We start from the raw sequence: 18,249 nt of genomic DNA, 5'->3' as shown, positions 1-18,249 counted from the left end.
ATGGGCAATTTGGTTCACAGCTACAACAACGAAACAAAATTAAAGCTGGAAGAAGCGACCTCCTTTTTAACGGCCAATTTTCAAGTGATCATCAAACTTTGACCTCACACTCTGCTCACATTATATGACGTAGGCATAAAAGCTTTGCAATTTAGCGTCGGCCATCTGGCTAGGATGCCCGGCCGTGATTGAGACTCGGGTTCTTTGAATCATTCTACAACTGTATCAGTTATGACTTCTTTCATACCATATTATTGGTTTATGTTGTTCTGTTGCCTTTTTTTATACACTGAAATACATTTGTGGAGGAAATGTGCTATTTTAGGGTTGTCATAGCTTGCCTCAGATGTCCTGCAAAAGTCGAGAATGTTCACATTCATAAAGTAAAATAAGCAAATGTTAATGGAAGCCTCCACCCACCGGAAGGCTTGCGGGCCCTCTCCTGCAAGCAACATGCAGATTTACCTGCCTGTCGACCTGTTCCCAATTATTATTCATGTTTACAAACTTGCGTCTCATGGGAAAGGGCCGCTCGACCGGCCGCATATGAGATGAGCAAACAGAGGCGGTGCCGGCACACAAAAGTGGACATGAATTTATTCATGGCGAAAAAGCATCTCCACTCTTCCTCCCCAGGGAGGCGACATTTATGAAGACATTCCATCAAAATCATTACGCTTGCATTAGCATTCTGAGCATACGTTACCTGCGTCATAATGTTACTCACCTAACCTCCACCCACCCACGACCACCATTTCCATCCTCACTCAATACAACGATTGGAGCTGAGCGAGGTGAGAAAGGGTGCAGTCTGCCTTTCCCTCAGGATGTTCTGCGAGGTACTTTGCTGCTGCCGCTGGGAGGGGAAGAAAAAAAAAATTGCAAAGCAATAAAAACATCGATGTGACTTGTGACCTCTGCTCATTGAATCAGCTTGGACTGAAAATGAGGAAAAGTTTGCGTGATTGTGCTTTAACCATGAGAAATGATCCCTGAGAGTTTGAGTAAAAGCAGCTGATCATCAACATTGATGAGACTGATGCTAACAGTTTGACTGAAGAACAAATGTATTATTTTACAATATTTATTTATTTAAAAAAAAAACTTGAGATGATCTTGATGTTTTGCGCCTCTATTGCTGTGGCTGTAAGGTGGTCGGTGGCTGTCTTGGCGGCAACCCCTGAACACATTGGTGGACACCAACAGTGGGGGATGCCGTCAAGCTGAAGGAGCCTTGTCGGACTTTCCTGGACTGTGGGACTCCCAAGGCCGCTGGTAGGTACCAGCTGGCTAAGCGAAATGCAGCTTTGGTGGTCGCTGAGCCAAAAACACAAGCATGGGAGGAGTTCGGTGAGGTCATAGAGAACGACTTCAAGACAGCTTTGAGGAAATTGTGGTCTCAGGAGGGAAAAGCAGTGCATCGTCAACACTGTGTATAGTGAGGATGGGGCATTGCTGACCTCAACTCAGGACCCAGGCATGGGGACCACGTACAACTCTACACAGGCGGGGTTGGGATCCGAATCCCAGTCCTCAGAACTGTGAGGCAGATGCTCTAACAAGTGATCACCGTGTCACCATAAAGTACTATAGTTTTACGTAACTTGAAAATGTAAGTCAGTACTTCTCATGGCTGTGCTTAGGACAGCAGAGAAGGCGTTGCTGTGACTGAGTGCACTCTACTGTGTACAATATATCGATATAAAACAAAATGTCTTGTTCTCAGCTATTTTGACAATTATGTGTCGGTTGTCATCCAAAACCAGTCTGTGCTCTGACAATCATTTGAGCACTGAAGGAAAATCTTTACAAATCCTGCGAACCATGGTCTGTATGGCTCCATTTGTTCTTGTACGGACAATAAAGTTGATTTCCCAAAAGTTTAAATGGACAATAAGATGAGCGCGAAGATTTTAAGACATACTTCACAGGCGACCTTCAGTTTTATGTGGGCTGGTGCTTCCTGCAACACATCTTTCAAGTGATAATTAAAGATGTCTGTGGTTTTTGTTTTGTTTTGTTTTGTTTTTTGCTGCAGCTCAGGTGTCTTTGAATGTGTGTAGCCCAATAAACTTAGACAATGTCGGTGGCTTTGTGACTGACGGCAGCTGCACGGACTGTCAGATTTGTCAGCTGCATCAAAACACAAAGCGTGGTCCGCAATTATGGTTCGCTGTCACTGTGTGATGAGGCGTTAAAACAATAGAACGAACTGACAGATTGGCGCTTACGATGCTACAATATTGTCTAAATGACAAACATGATGCTTACTTTTCGCCACCCACGTCATGCTGCACGCTGGCCACACATCCTGATCGCAGAGAGGAAAAATTGCGTGACAAAACTTATGTTGATGTGTCCCTCTTGGTTTTAAGATTGGGAGTTTATCTGAAAATCTTTTTGAGTAAATTTAATCGGCATTATGAATCACGATCTTTGTATAAAGCACATGGTGGCTATGGTGGGAGTGGAGCCCCATGACAGACCTAAATCCAATGTTAGGGTGCGTGTTCAGAATCAGAATCAGCTTTATTGGCCAAGCGTGTAACAACACACAAGGAATTTGTCTCCGGTAGTCGGTGCCGCCCTGGTATGACATTCAGAACATAGAACAAATAAATTAAGAAGAACAAAGAACAAGAGACATTCAGGTCCAGATGCGCAAGATGAAGTGTTCTTCATTTAGAACAGTTAAGTCAGCATTTAGGTAAACTTTAAGTTTGGGGTCCATCATGGGTCAAGTAAGATGGTTTCATTGTTTAATGAGAAACTGTACGAAGAATTTTGAGTGAGCCGTGATGTTCCTCTGTAGTATGGCAACATGTGCCTTGGCCAGGAACTGTCAAATGCTCACAGCATTGTGAGCATACACCTTGTCAGAGAGAAGAAACAATGACTTGTCCTCTCACACTCATTGCCTTTTAATTCTCTCACACTGAACGAAGTGAACGCAACAGGAGTTCTTCGGAGATGTGCTGGTTGATCACTCTGACGCACTATCAAGCGCAAAGATTTGGGTTTAAAATATATCACTTGTGAGACCAGTCACCAGTAGGGAACTATTCCACACTTCTCTCGTCTCTTGGTTCGACGCGTCAGGGACAAATTACTTTTGTTTGTGCTTCCCTATTCTCATTAGCTAAATGTCAGAGTAATGTGCTAATGAAACATAAAAGATTACTAACTACAGCAACTCATCAAAGTAATTGGTTTCAATTAAGTCAATCTCTTTGGGGCTAGCCTTGCTGTTGCGATGCGTGACCACCCTCTGCTTTCCCTCCGGTGAGCAGCTGACATCATTGTGTTGGGGCATCACCGGCGGGCCCTTGAGTGCAGATGAACCCCCACTTTGTGGGTGAAGCATGCGTCTTCGAAATAATGCAGTGCCCTGAAAACAAATGGGCACTCATTTCTAGCTGAAATGCGACAAAGATGTACCGCGGGGAAAAGAATCAATTCCATCTGACCTTCCAACTTAATCACCATTTGCTCGGCTGGAAGTCTGCTGAGACTTGCAGTGCGCTGACATGACGCAGGCATGTGGTAAGAACTCTTGTGATGCATGCTGATAGCCACTTAGTTGTAGAAGAAAAAAAGAAAATATGGCAATTGGTCTGTTAATAGAAGGCTTCGTTGAAGTTTACTGACGTTACAGTGAACAAAATAAGCATTTGAACACCCTGTTATATTGCAAGTTCTCCCTCAAATCATGAGGGGTCTGAAATTTTCATCGTAGGTGCATGTCCACTGTTTGTGTGTCTAAAAAAGAAAAATCCAGTAATCACAATGTATGATTTTTTTAACAATTTCTTTGTGTGATACAGCTGCAAATAAGTATTTGAACACCTGTCTATCAGCCAGAATTCTGACCCTCAAAGACCTGTTAGTCCGCCTTTAAAAGTCCACCTCCACTCCATGTATGATCCTGAATCAGATGCACCTGTGTGAGGACGTTAGCTGCATAAAGACACCTGTCCACCCCATACAATCAGTAAGAATCAAACATGTAACATGGCCAAGACCAAAGACCTGTCCAGAGACACCAGAGACAAAATTGTACAACGCCACACGGCTGGAAAGGGCTACGGAGAAAATGCCAAGCAGCGAGTTAAAAAAAGGTCCACTGTTGGAGCCATCATTAAAAAATGGAAGAAGCTAAACATGACGGTCAATCTCAATCAGAGTGGAGCCCTATGCAAGATATCACCTCAGTGATCCTTAGAAAGGTGAGGAATCAGTCCAGGACTACACGACAGGACTTTATCAATGACCTGAAACGAGCTCGGACCACCGTTTCCAAGGTGACTGTTGGTAATAGAGTAAGACATCATGGTTTGAAATCATGCATAGCAGTGAAGGTTCCCCTGCTTAAACTAGCACATCAAGGCCTGTCTTAAGTTTGCCAATGACCATTTGGATGATACAGAGGAGTCATGGGAGAAAGGTTTGTGGTCAGATGTCAGATGAGACCAAAATGGAACTTTTTGGTCATAATTCCACAAACCGTGTTTGGAGGAAGACAAATGATGAGTTCCATCCCAAGAACACCATCCCTACTGTGAAGCATGGGGGTGGTAGCATCATGCTTTGGGGGTGTTTTTGTGCACATGGGACAGGACGACTGCAACATATTAAGGAGAGGATGACCGCGGCCATGTATTGTGGGATTTTGGGGAATGATCTCTTTCCCTCAGTCAGAGCATTGAAGATGGGTCGTGGCTGGGCCTTTCAACATGACAATGACCTGAAGCATGCAGTCAGGAAAACCAAGGAGTGGCTCTGTAAGAAGTATATCAAGGTTCTGGCGTGGCCTACTCAGTCTCCAGACCTAAACCCAATAGAAAATCTTTGGAGGGAGGTGGAACTCCTTGTTTCTCAGCGACAGCCCAAAAACCAGTCTGATCTAGAGAAGATCTGTGGGGAAAGTGGGCCAAAATTCCTCCTGCAGTTTGTCCAAACCTGGTGAACAACTACAGGAAACGTTTGACCTCTGTAATTGCAAACAAAGGCTACTGTACCAAATATTAACATTGGTTTTCTCAGGTGTTCAAATACTTATTTGCAGCTGTCTCACACAAATAAATTTCTGGATTTTTCTTTTTATATTATCTCACTCACAGTGGACATGTAAACACAATGAAAATTTCAGACCCCTCCATGATTTCTAAGCGGGAGAACTTGCAATATAGCAGCGTGTTCAAATACTTATTCTCTTCACTGTACTTGCTGTTCGCATTTGTGAATACAGTGGTTCCTCCAAATTTGAATGTTCTAATCATCATACAATTGCGCGAGAGCTCAGTTATGTCAGGTCTGTGTTGTGGTTTATATTTTGCTTTGTTTCGTGATATCCTGTGGCCCATGTTGTCCATGTCTTGGGTGCTCATTTGGTTATTGTGACCACGGGTTCTCATCAACCCTCTACCTTACGTCAATCAATCAGCTCCTTCCAGCAACTCATTTCTTGTGTTTCTTGTGTTCCTCAATGTCTTGACAAATTTGTATTTATTAATTTTGGTATTTAGTTCCCTGGTTTCTTTCAGTTCTTGTCGGTTCATTGTCAATGTCACGTCAAAGCCATCAATTGTATGATTCTAAATGTCTCATTTACTGTTTTCTTTCTTCCCTTGTATTTCTCGTTACTTTGTATTCAAATTTTGAACTTTGTCAATTTAGTATTTTTATTTTTTTTGCATGATCCTTGTTTTCCCTCGTTTTTGGAAGTTAAAACGCATGTCTATATTCCTGCGCTCCTGCCTTTCCTCCATGCTTCCTTACACTTGGGTTTTCCACTTTTTGCCTTGCCTTCCTTGCCCTCAAAACCTTCCGTTTGTGACAAGTTCGGCAAACATGATAGGATGAACTCTTACCCCTTTTTTTTTTTAACCGTTTCGTGCCTTTCAACACAAACCTCAACAAGCCATATAAAGCTATGTTTGTTTTAATATAATTACAATTGGTGTTTGATTTTTTTTCAAATGTTTTTCAAAATGTGTGATACACTTCTTGGATATGAATCTCTTAAAGTTTGAATTTGATAATTGATAGACCATAAACTCGTATGCATCTGGACTGTAATATAAAACGGCCAGCATCAAGCACTTTGTGCAATGCAAAATTAGATTATGAGTTATTGGACCATAAACGCAGTTTTGAGGAGGAATGGTTTTGCAGGAGAAAAAGAAGAAAGTCATGGAGTATGTTTCAAATTAAATTCAAGGAAATGTGTTGCCTCCCAAACATGATATTGACCATTTGGTCCTACTGGACTGTGTGTTTACTCTGGTAAAAGCATCTTCATTCAGCACAGCAGTGGCAGCAGAGGTAATAAGCCAGTGTTTTTCCACACAGCAACACTTCATTTGCACCAGAGGACCGGGACAGCAGCATCCCTTGAGAATGAGGAGAAAATTGGAGAAAACAATGTGAGAGCTGCCTCTTTATCTCTTTTGTTATTTGGCAGGAAATGAGTCTCCTCTTCTCCATAGCAACATGCGTTTTACCGCTGACAGTCACTCCTTACCTGAGCCCGAGTGTCTCCAGGTGCCTTTGCTGGAAGTTAGACAAAATTCTACCTTTCTGTTGACTGATAAGCAGATGAGCCACCGGAGACCAGAACACACAAGCAGCGAGCTGTTCTGCAGAAGGTCACCGGGGCGGAGGGATTGGTTAAGATGCATTAAGTCTGCTTAGAAAATGACACAATGTCGTCCATAGACTACAAATATGAACTAGTTTGGCTTTGTAAAGTTGAGAAAGAATCATTTAGATTTTCTCAAACACATGGAATTCATAAGTATCCATCCATCGATTTTCTTTCCCACTTATCCTCACGAGGGTCGCGGGGACTGCTGGAGCCTCTCCCAGCTGTCAACGGGCAGGAGGCGTGGTACACCCTGAACTGGTTGCCAGCCAATTGCAGGGCACAAAGGGACAAACAGCCGCACTCACAATAACACCTACAGGCAATTTAGAGTGTCCAATTAATGTTGTAAGTTTTTGGGATGTGGGAGGAAACCGGTGTGCCCGGAGGAAACTCACGCAAGCATGGCGAGAACGTACTAACTCCACACGGGCAGGTCCAGGATTGAACCTGGGACCTCAGAACAGAAGGCCAATGCTTTACCAGCTGCTCCACCATGCCGCCAGAATTCATAATTGTTTATATTCTGGTGTAATGCTACATCCTGAAGTGCATAATGTACTTCAAGCAAACTTGGTAGCAAACAACAGTAACCCAGGCCCCAGGTAAATACATTGCTGCTCGCCGTGTCCAAGAGACTATCAGTTCATTCCTTCAGCTGTTTTGCAGAAAATTGGGATTTCGTTGTGGTAAAGACGGGCTTTGTTTGGGATCTTCAGCAGAGTGCAAAAGAATGTTCATTCATCATTGATATGATAATCAATGAAGTTTGCTTGATTGCCTATTCCTGGAGATGAATAAGGAGACTTGGTTGAACATGTGACGTGAGAAATTGAGGGTCTGATTTCCACAGGAGGTTTCAGGCCCTGTGGCTTCCCAAGCCCATCTCACAGATCAATATTTGCTGGACGTACTAGCATGAGTAAATACTGCAGTCCACGCACGCCACTCATTCCAGCTGGGAATGACAATCTTCCGCCAGCAGCACAGTACGTGTCCCGGTAATGACGCGACAAAGGAGGCAGGCAGCTGGTAATAAAGATTGTCTTTCTGCAGAGATGCCAGAGATACCTTCACTCATCCTTAATTTATTCTCTAAGGTGCAATGAGTGATTTTGTCTGTTCTCACCCTCATATTAAACATTGCGCCCTATAAAGCGCTCAAGAATCATTTGCTGCAACCCAAGACACAATGATTTCCCACGACACATAAAAGTGCAATAAAGTCAACACAGAAATAATATTGCCAGCCTTCTTTTTTTCACGCTTCTGCCACAGCCGGAAAACGTACCACGGCGCAGCTCATCCTTGCTCTCAGCATTAGATGAGTGATCGTACTGCGCAAGCCATCAGTAACTTTCAAGAGTCACAAGAATCTAGTTTCCGTTCATTTTTCAGAAAAAATCCATGTCTGACTTCCCAGGCTCAATATTAACTGTCTTACTGCTAACAAATAGTAATGAGAATATTTTCATGAATATGTATAATCCTTTAAATAATCCATTACCCCATGCCAGCGAGTCATAAGTTGTTTCACATGCAACCTTGAGGGTGCATTATGAAATTGTGGTAGTGAAGGTCTGTTTCTCTTCTCTTCTTTTAATCTCTCTCTCTCTCTCTCTCTCTCTCTCTCTCTCTCTCTCTCTCTCTCTTTCATTCCAAGCACAGATCAAGGCGCACATGATGAGAAAGGAATATTCTTTCATTGTTAGTTTGTCAGCATTCCACAGGCAGCTGTCTCTCTTTACTGATTTGAAACACGCATTAGCGACAGCAGGACTTTGGTGCCAAACCAACATCGTTTAAGGTTTGTACTTTGAGTTGAAGTAGATTTGAATGGCAAATTAAAGTGTAATGTGAGTACTTTGAATGTTTTATTCACACGCCATTCATTTGCAGTCAGGAGTCCTGAAGTCTCCCCAATAAATAAATAGATACAATAACTCAAGTGGTTGGAAAACTAGCTAAATATTGGCTAAAACTTGGCCACACGGAGTTTTGGTGCAACACCCCCATCGTCATGGTAATGAAACCTGTACTTTGCATGAGACAGAAAACTGCCTCCCCAAAACTGAGTGGTTTTAAACCTAGCGTAAAAAGCAGATATTGCGTGCGCTGTACTTTGTTATCCTTTGTGCACGTTGAATTCGCCAGACTTTTTATTAGGAAACCTGTGAACTGTTTTAAAATGTTCAAATTCCATAATATGTGCCAGTCGTATCTTTCCTCAATTATAATTTCACCAATTATCTTTGTTTGTCAAAAGCAATTTTGTGTACATATAAGAAAAGAATACATTTGACAGTTGTGGAGGGAGCAGGGTTTGGGGTTTGTCCCACCATTCTTGTGCTTCACTCCCTTCCACAGCAGATGGTGCAAAAGCATGTTTTCGGTCTGTACCTTGGCCCACTGGACATGTGGGGTAGTCATCAAAGTTTTGCAATGCATTCTTCAGTTACATGGCTTCAGTTTATAATACGACTAAATGGATGGAATGAATCTACACTGTTTGCCTCTCGTCTTTACTGTCATCAAGGCACCAACTGCTTTTGGTATTTGCGAGTGGCTGGCGACCAGTTCAGGGTGTGTACCCCCCACAAACACCAGAGTCAGCTGAGATAGCCGCCATCACGCCCACTATTACCCTTGTGAGGATAAGCAGTATGGAAAATGGATGGTATAAAAGCTTGACTAACCCATAAAGCAGGGGTTGGGAACCTTTGGGTCGCGAGCCATACCTGGCTCTCTTGGCGGTTGCATATGGCTCGCAGAGCCTTCATAATGACATACTGTATACGCGTTTTCTGTAGTGCAGGCAACGCAAATGACACAGAGACAGTTTGTCCTAGTGGGGTTGCCATAGTTTAGTGTAGCAGTCGATAGGCGCAGAAGGGTCGAATGCCGATCGCGCTGGAACAACAAACTATGGAAATCCTTTTGACAAAGGTCGCTGTCATTACCAGAACGTGGAGTTGGACCCAAATGCACGACTTGGGAAATGTGGAGGTAGTTCGGGAAATATCTTTTTTCAGTCCAGAGTCATTAACCAGGCAGGCAGTCCATGAGAGCAGCAGTGATAATGACGTCAGGCTTACGCAGTAGGTCGGGAGGCAGGCAGGCAGGGGTCGGTACGCCGGGAGTCAAGATCAGAGTCGAGGAAGTGCGGGAACGAGGCATCAATGGCAACGATCTGGCAAAGCCAGACCGTCCGCTGGGTCCTATAAGTACTGCAGGTAATTACTGGGGATGAGGCTCAGGTGTGCGCCTCCTGATGACTGCAGGTGTGTCGGGGGACCTGCACAGCCAGGGCTAGGACCGGCTGGATCATGACAGTAGCTCAAAGAAAAAAATATGAGGAGTACCGACATTTTCAACAAGAATGGACAGCCTTTGTGGAGAAGGAAGGTTCTGCTGTGTGTCTAAATTCAGAGATGGGGAGTATCCCAAAGCATTTGTCCTCGATATTGCCAGTAAACATTTTGCCAACTTTGCCTAAAGACAAGATGGTCAAACGAATAAAAGACATGCCTTTGTCGGCAAGAACTGTTCGCCATCGTACCACCGTGATGGCAAATCAAATTGAATTCCGTTCACGATTAATGGATGGAAGTCTCAAGGCCTGCATGAAGCTAAATGAAACAGACTATAAATAGAGCCATCAGCAAAACCGTGCAGCACCAGAAGTCGCATTCATGATAAGAAGTACTTTTGTCGTGATCGGTTAGCAACAGCGTAACTATGTTATTTTAAATAATGAGACTTATTGTACTCTAAAAGTGTTCGTCTTACATAAATGCACAAATACGCCTGTACTTAGTTTTTAAAATACCGTATGGCTCTTTTGAAATGACATTTTAAAATATTTGGCCTTTATGGCTCTCTCAGTCGAAAAGGTTCCCGACCCCTGCCATAAAGGTTTATTGGATTGTGTACTCTAACAAGGGGACTCAAATCTGATCGCCTCCACTGGGATGAATCATTGAAATGGTACACCACATAATAAAGGCTCAAGCTTTCTTACGCCTGCTCAAGGCACAAACGCTGTATTACATTTCCATTACAAAAGACAATATGGTGACTTACTCTAGTTTCACAAGCAGCCAGGTCAAGTGATTTTGAACCAGCGTTGATCACAGAGAAGGAAGCTCATATTGCCTCGCATGAGGGTGCCCTGAAAAATAATACAACAACCTGAGCTCAGAAAAATGCCCGAGATGACCACAAAACTCTCATCATAGCCTGACGCACTTGTCCCCCATCAAAATTTTGCATTTCTGAACAGAGGGATGGACAGTTGAGTACATTTCCAAAAGTCCTCACTGTTTTTGGGGGGAAATCTCTTGACTAATTGTTTATATATAATTTCTAACAGGACACAACACAATGTCTGAATGTTCTCATCTCCTGCTTCGGGAAGATGTGCAGTCTGCGTTGATGTAGCGCAACATCCCAAAACCTATGTCACGTCATTCATTAGTGGTCTGAAAATTATTTACTGCAAATAACTTATCTCCGCCAGTCACAAATTCCAACAGGAAATAATAAACGCTATTGCATTGGATAGCAGAAGGTACAACATTAATTTACATACATATTGCTGCTTCTGTAATATAACACGCCGGATGCCCTTAATGACACAACCCCTCTGCATTTAGCCGGGGAGAGAAGCTTACATCACCTGGTATTCCCAGGCGGTCTCCGATCCAAGTACAAACCAGGGCCAAACCCGGTTAGCTTCCGAGATCTGGCATTCTCAGGGTAGCATGGCCGTAAGCTGGCACACACCCACCATTTGAGTTAATTGGGAGGTGATCATCATCATTTCAGTAGAGGCATTATTGGTTGGATGTGTGCTCTCCGGGGACTCCAATTTCATTCCACATCCCAAAAACATGCATTAATTGGACACTCTGAATTGCCCCTCGGTGTGATTGTGAGTTTGAATGCTTGTTTGTTTCTATGTGCCCTGCGATTGGCTGGCAACCAATTTAGGGAGTACGCCGCCTCCTGCATGAAGATAGCTGGGGGAGCCTCCAGCACACCCGCAACTCTAGTGAGGATAAACAATACAGAAAATGGATGGAAGGATAAAACATCAGTCGTGGTTCCATAGATGTTGGGAAACACTGCATTAGACCAAAGACCAGCGCAGACTGAATCAACAGCAACTCTGCTTGGCACTTGTTTGAAAAATTGTTGCAAAGGTTTTCTGAAATGCTGGCACTACTTTTGAGAGGTATTGCAGGTTTTCAGACAATGAAATTAGTAATATTTAGAGGTGTCAACCAGGTGTTCAAAGATTCAGATTTTCTTGTGTTTTGTTTCATCTTTTCTGTGTCCCATGGCGTTCATGTCTCGTGTCCTCGTTTGGTTAATGTCTCCCACCTGTTCTCGTCTGTCGTGTCGCCCAATCAGCTCCATCCAGCCGCTCTTATCATGTCCAGATGTTCCTTGTTGTCTCATTAGTTTGCTTGTATTTAGTTCCCCGTTTCTTTCCATCCGGGTTGCTCCGTTGTCATGTCGATTGTCATCTGTTGCAGTGTTTCCTTCGACCTGTCATATTTCTGTAGTGCTTAGTCCTCTGGTACTTGGTGTTTCTTTGTTACTTTGTGATTACATGTTAGACTTTGTTGATTTAGCTTTTTGCCCTAAATATCTTTGCTATCCTTTTTAATGTATCTTTTTTTTTTTTTTTTACATTCTTAAAAACTCCTTGCCTCCTTCTTGCGTCCAACACCACAAAAGACCCAATCTTGACACCAATGTGATGCATTGGAGTTGTATTCAATTGCACACTTTCACAATATTATAAGTGTTGTTGAATTAAAACATCTTGATAGTTTCAATCAAAACTACATTCAGAACACGTACCGTATAGCATTTACAAAATTTACAATTGAAATGTATGTGTTAAAGATGAATTCCTGAAAAATCGCGCTTGTTTATTTAGCTTATTTCCTTAGTGATCCATCAGCTGTCTTAATTTTCTCAGTCGTGTGAATAAAACATTACACTTGTATTTGAATCCATTCTGATGACATTTAGCACTCCTAATTTGTCTTTAGGGCAGTTTGCAGAGACATTGCAAGACAACCCGAGACATGCTCCATCTTGTCAGGATTCCACAAGCTCACAGAAACACTTCTGGAAAATTCCTCCATGACAATCACAGGCACTGTGTATTGGGGTGGCGAGTTAATCAACCAAATTTCTTCAAAAGATCGAATGAGTGTAAAATAAATGTTTTACCCCAGCCTAAAATCGGGACTATGAGACTAGCTTGAACATGCCGCTCATTGGAACAAATGTGACATCCCATCTGAGATCGGTGTTTTAATCACATCCCAAACCAGGTAATCTGTTATTATTTACGTATGAAGTAAAATGTATGCACTCTCGCAATAACAGACTCGGCCCATGGAAAGGAATGTAGTTTGAATGTCAATACTTAATTGTTGCCCAGCTGTGCCATTCAACCTTGGCTACCGAATGAATATGTAGTCGGTGGCTGTCGCTCTAATTGACTTAAATCAAGAACTCATTTTGTTTGTCATGTGCTATTCATATTAGGAAAGTCACCAAAACCAGATTAGAAAGTTTTCATTTGAAGCTTATGATACAGCCTGGAAAAAAAGGAATCCAGAATGAGGTCCAGTCAGCAGTGCTGATCTTGCCCACAAATTAAAACAATTGGGGCGAAAAAATAACGGCACGGTGACTCAGCTGGAAAGCTTTGGCCTCACAGTTCTGAGGTCCTGGTTTCGATCCCTACCTGCCTGTGTGGAATTTGCATGTTCTCCCCGTGACTCTGTGGGTTTTCTCCCAATCAATCGCAAGAAGGTGGCTGCTTGAAAATTAGATCTTGGGGTAAAAAAAAAAAAAGTCTGGGCACCCCTTTGCTACAGCATGCCCGCGACCTTAGTGTGGATTAGGAGTTCAGAAAATAAATGAATGGATGGTTAACACACAAAATGTTATATACATCTTAAGTTGGTACGTTCTATACAGTCACACCCACAACTCCTGCACCCAACCCCCCCCCCTGTGTAATCTGCTGCAACATGCATTCGTTCCACTCTGAAGAGAGGTAATTACATAAAGGTGTGCAATTGTTACTCCTGTCCTCATTATTAGTTATCATGCAACAATAAACACATAACACTCTGGATTGTTCCGTTTGTGTTGTTTTAAGATTTGGAATTACCGTTAAAAATGGTGCAAATTCCCGTTGGTATGTCATAGGCATTTTACATTACTGTTTATTAGCTTTCAGGTAGTGGGTCTTCTTTAGTCCTTTCTCTTTGTTTTACAGTAAACTACAACTGGAAGTGACAAATAATTAGCTTAAAACTAAAACATTTTTAGCTTTTGTTTGGAAAATTGTTTGCTGTCAAATTACACACAGCCACTTTATAAAAAGGAATTCTATTTTATTTGATGCATTCTGAGAATAATGACTACAACAGAACTGGTCCATAATCCAAAGTAGTCAAGGTTCAGTGTGTCAATGTTGTAGACTTCTCAATTTATTATGCACGTGGGGAGTAACTGGGCATGAGTTGTACCCAATAGCAGCTCTGGTATGAGCGTGCATTGTTACCCCTCACAGGAGTGATCCCCCAGTCGCCATTCCCAAGGTCCATGGCTGCCAAGCCACGAGCCCGAACAGAGAAAGGGGAGGGGTGGCCGAGGCCAGCCCATGCCTGACGAGATGAGATGAGGCCAGCCAGGACAAGAAGAGAAGAAAAAAAACAAAGTGGGGGTCAGAGGATAAGTACCTCAGGGGGGTCAAAGGGGACAAGAAAAGGCAACAACCATCACCTTGAAACTAGTTTCAATTTTGAGTCATAAAATGGGTTAGTTAGTTAGAAATATAAATGTAAATATATTAATTCAAAAAAATAACCTCAATTTTTATCCTCTTTACTTATAGTTCAAGGATATTGCATGACTGTTTATACTTTAGTTTTGGCAAATCAACTGGTTTAAAATCGCATTTCATACTGCTTGGACAAACAGTTCTCAAGCTCTCACACCTGTGCTTGCAGATTTGAGTCACGGACATGGACATCAAGGCATACATTAGGAATATTTCTGAAGCGTTTGCGAAAGATCAAAGCAGATGTTTATCCTTGGAACAAACAAAAAATGAGTCACCACTTCAGCTTTGCAGTTCCTCCCAAGGTCAGCAGGTGTTGCCTTGTCCCAGCAATTGTTACTTTGAAAATACAATGGTCCAGTGGAAACATCTGGGGGCCTTTGATGCTTGGGAGTTCAGACTTCTAGTGTAGATGTTAATTACTTTAGGGTCCACTAGGCATCTTCTTGTGGAAGTCTCAAAGCAGGTTGGAAGAATCCAGCCCATCATGTCGGGGGGGTCTGGTAACTGGGTCAGAGACACTGCAATCGTGTAGTAATGTTTTAGCTGCTTTGCAGCTTCTGTAACTGGAGATTCATTTGGCAACATTGGTGAAGAAAAAGATGAAAAAAAAGAAAACAGTTTTACTCGATTATTGACATGTAAACGTATCCCCAATGTGTTGGACAACAATGTTTTAGGGGGTCACATCTTGCTTAGAGGTATCAGAGGTGGAAATTCAAGTCATAAAAGATCAGAAGTGCACATCAGTTTGTTCTGTGTTGTCTGGACAATGCGTACATTTGACCGAAACACAGCATGAACACACAAAAACTGAGTGCTTGTCGTAATCACTCTTGGACCTTTTGGAAAGTTCCAGCAATGCAATTGACCCCAGTGCTTTGTGTCAGTTCTTTTGTCAAACCAGGTTAACTAATGGACTGGCTAATCAGAGGGGGCTACTGGCATTGGTTTGCCCTTGTCAATAAATGAGCCGCCGCTTAACTTCATTCCCTCCCTCTAAAGACACTGATGCCTATACACCGTGCTTCTAGAAAAAAAAAAAAACACTAATCAGCACTTCCAGCAAGCTGGAATGTGGCCACTTTCTATACAGAAGTAGGAGTGGAGAAGGAGCCAGGTTTAGAGAAGCAGACAAGTCCAGGCTCGTTCAGTGTAGTTGCCGTGCAGCTTCAAGAAAAATAAGAAGTATTGGAAGCTTGTATTGGTGCAAGTTCTTTAGAAAAGGGCCGTCTCCTGAACAAGTTCAAGCAAAAGCAAATCTTGGGTCTGCTGCAGAAAAGATGGTGATGAGCCATTTACACTCTACTGATTGTACACTGTTTTAAGAGCACTTACTGGAGGTGCAAGATGGATGAATGACAACAAACAGCTAATCAGTGGCATAAAATGCAACAAAAGTGTTTTAAAATTCCATCCCACACTACACAAGTCATAAAGGTAAGATACTGAAAGTGAGCTAACAAGGCAAGTGGCAAGACGGTATGGTTGAACCGAGGCGCGATTGACTGCTTTCACTGTACATCCTGGTGATTCCTGTTATACTATTTAAATGTCTAATCGGAATCACCGGTTTGCATTTCAAACTGTAGCAGAATGTCAAAACAAATTAAAACAAAGACATTTTAGCCATCTGTGTGGAAAACAAAGTAACATGGCTCCCTTATTGTTTCTACCAAAACTCAAGAGAAAAAACCGGCCTATATAAATTCAACAACGCCATTCATTACATGCATACACACGATTAAGTCAACAAAGGTACGATGATGGAATGTCTCACAAGACTATCCTGATTATCGATTGGTTTGGGGTATCTAAAGAGACAATCTGTTGGAAAAACAGTCTAGGCTATTATTTCAAAATTTTGGAAATGTTCAACAGTTTGAACCGCAAATCCTTTTGTGCTGTGAATGTTGATGATGGGTGGGCTACAAAATCGGACTATGATGTGAAAAAGAACAGAGGCAATCAGGAATGACCAGAAGCTCACACTGTCGTGAGTCTTAATAAAAAGAGGAGCAACTGTTTATATAACATGAAAGTTACAACTACAATGATTGTAGTTGCTGACTTTCATGTTATATATGTTGACTTACTACTACTATTCTTTCTTCTTCTTTGCATTTTACAGCAGTCTGCCATTGAGATTGCGATTGAGAAAGTCGAATGACCCGATTTCAAGCCTCTGTGCAAAATAAATGTCTGGAACTCTGGAATCACTTTAAATTGAGTACCTGATAGCAAGTAAAGCAAACAATGGAGATCAAGGAAATTGGATTTCACTCAAATCCACTTATGATTAATTTTTGGTCCATTCAGAGACAATTACTCTTGCTAAAACCGCATCACATTAGTTCATGTTTGTTCAACTTGGGTATTTTCCGTGTAAAATGAAGCCCATCTGGATTATGGCTGTGTTGCCACAAATCTGCATCCAAACGGAGACTTTAGTATTTATGCGTCCAAATGCTGCTTATTTTCTAATCTGCTTGGACAAAAAAGTGCATTAACCGCTAGGGTGCAATCCTGTCAGAGCAAGTCGGAACATCAGCCGGCACAGAGGTGAGGAGAGGAGGGGAGTACCCTGGTTGAGAAACCCCTCAGGCGGACCCCAGGCTGCAGAGCCTGAACAGGAGGCTCACACAAATACATTCAAATTGCTGTAACTGTAAGAAGCATCTGAAGCAAATTGTAAAATTTAAAATTTAAAGCATCCATTTCATGTTATTCAAAGGGCGGTTTACAGGGCCTTTAATTTCATTTGAACACAGGAAAAAGAACAGCCCCAATTTAAATTATGCAACATCCATCAATTTTCTTGGGCGCTTATCATCACGAGTGTCACGGGAGTGCTGGAGCCTATCCCAGCGGGCAGGTGGCAGGGTACACCCTGAACAGGTTGCCAGCCAATCGCAGGGCACATAGAGACAAACAGCTGCACTCACAATCACACCAAGGGACAATTATGAGTGTCCAATTAATGTTGCATGTTTTTGAGATGTGGGAGGAAACCGGAGTGCCCGGAGGAAACCCACACAATGCACGGGGAAAACATGCAAACTACACACTGGCGGGTCCGGGATTGAACTGTGAGGCCAACGCTTTACCAGCTGCCCCACCATGCCGCCAAATTCTGCAACAGTTCCGTTTTATTGTTGGTTTATGAGACGGGTGAAAGAAAAAAAAGCATTTGGAGTGGTTAGCTAACATATGATAATGTTGAAATATTGTCGCTGCCTTTTTAAAAAATGTACTGTTCTTCAATGTAATGCTTTTAATGTTCATCGGTCGTCTGTGACCATCAAACAATTATGTTATAGACCATCTTTTCCTACTGAAGCCTGGGAATGACTGTATTAGATTCTAAATACATTGTGCACATCGTAATTATTGTATGATTACGTTCCGCTACAGATACGCAAAATACTGTTTATCGGGCTTTTTACAAAACAACAAGGGGCCGCACTCTACCCATTGCTATCAAATGTGTCATCACTGTGCCATCAAGTGGGGCAGCGAGGCAAATAAATCGGGCATTAACTAAATATAGGAACAAAATCTCATCCTGAAAAATACAAGATATTCGAGGAGCTGATGGGTTTAATCAGCATTGTGTCGTATCCACACGTACTGGTATTACAAGCTTGCCCTGCGATTAGCTGGCCACCAGTTCAGGGTGTGCGCCGCCTCTTGCATTAAGGTTACTGGAATAGGCTGCAGCACGCCC

General features: G+C 42.5%; 1 long non-coding RNA gene across 2 annotated transcripts in view; it reads right to left on the bottom strand.

Moving 5' to 3' along the window:
• Nucleotides 1–868: 868 nt before the first annotated feature.
• The window catches only part of LOC133511095 (uncharacterized), a 23,560-nt gene continuing 6,179 nt past the window's right edge, over nucleotides 869–18,249 (bottom strand). The window contains exons 3-7 of one of the 2 annotated variants that reach the window (XR_009797793.1): nucleotides 10,727–10,814; nucleotides 6,524–6,638; nucleotides 6,253–6,392; nucleotides 3,468–3,575; nucleotides 869–3,388 (exon numbers count right to left, since the gene is read on the bottom strand). This is a non-coding gene — a long non-coding RNA (uncharacterized LOC133511095). The remainder of the gene's footprint in view (nucleotides 3,389–3,467; nucleotides 3,576–6,252; nucleotides 6,393–6,523; nucleotides 6,639–10,726; nucleotides 10,815–18,249) is intronic. The other variant, XR_009797791.1, reaches the window with a different exon arrangement.

The sequence above is a fragment of the Syngnathoides biaculeatus genome, chromosome 2, assembly GCF_019802595.1.
Source record: "Syngnathoides biaculeatus isolate LvHL_M chromosome 2, ASM1980259v1, whole genome shotgun sequence".
Taxonomy (NCBI): domain Eukaryota; kingdom Metazoa; phylum Chordata; class Actinopteri; order Syngnathiformes; family Syngnathidae; genus Syngnathoides; species Syngnathoides biaculeatus.
This window is presented reverse-complemented; position numbering and strand designations above follow the sequence as displayed.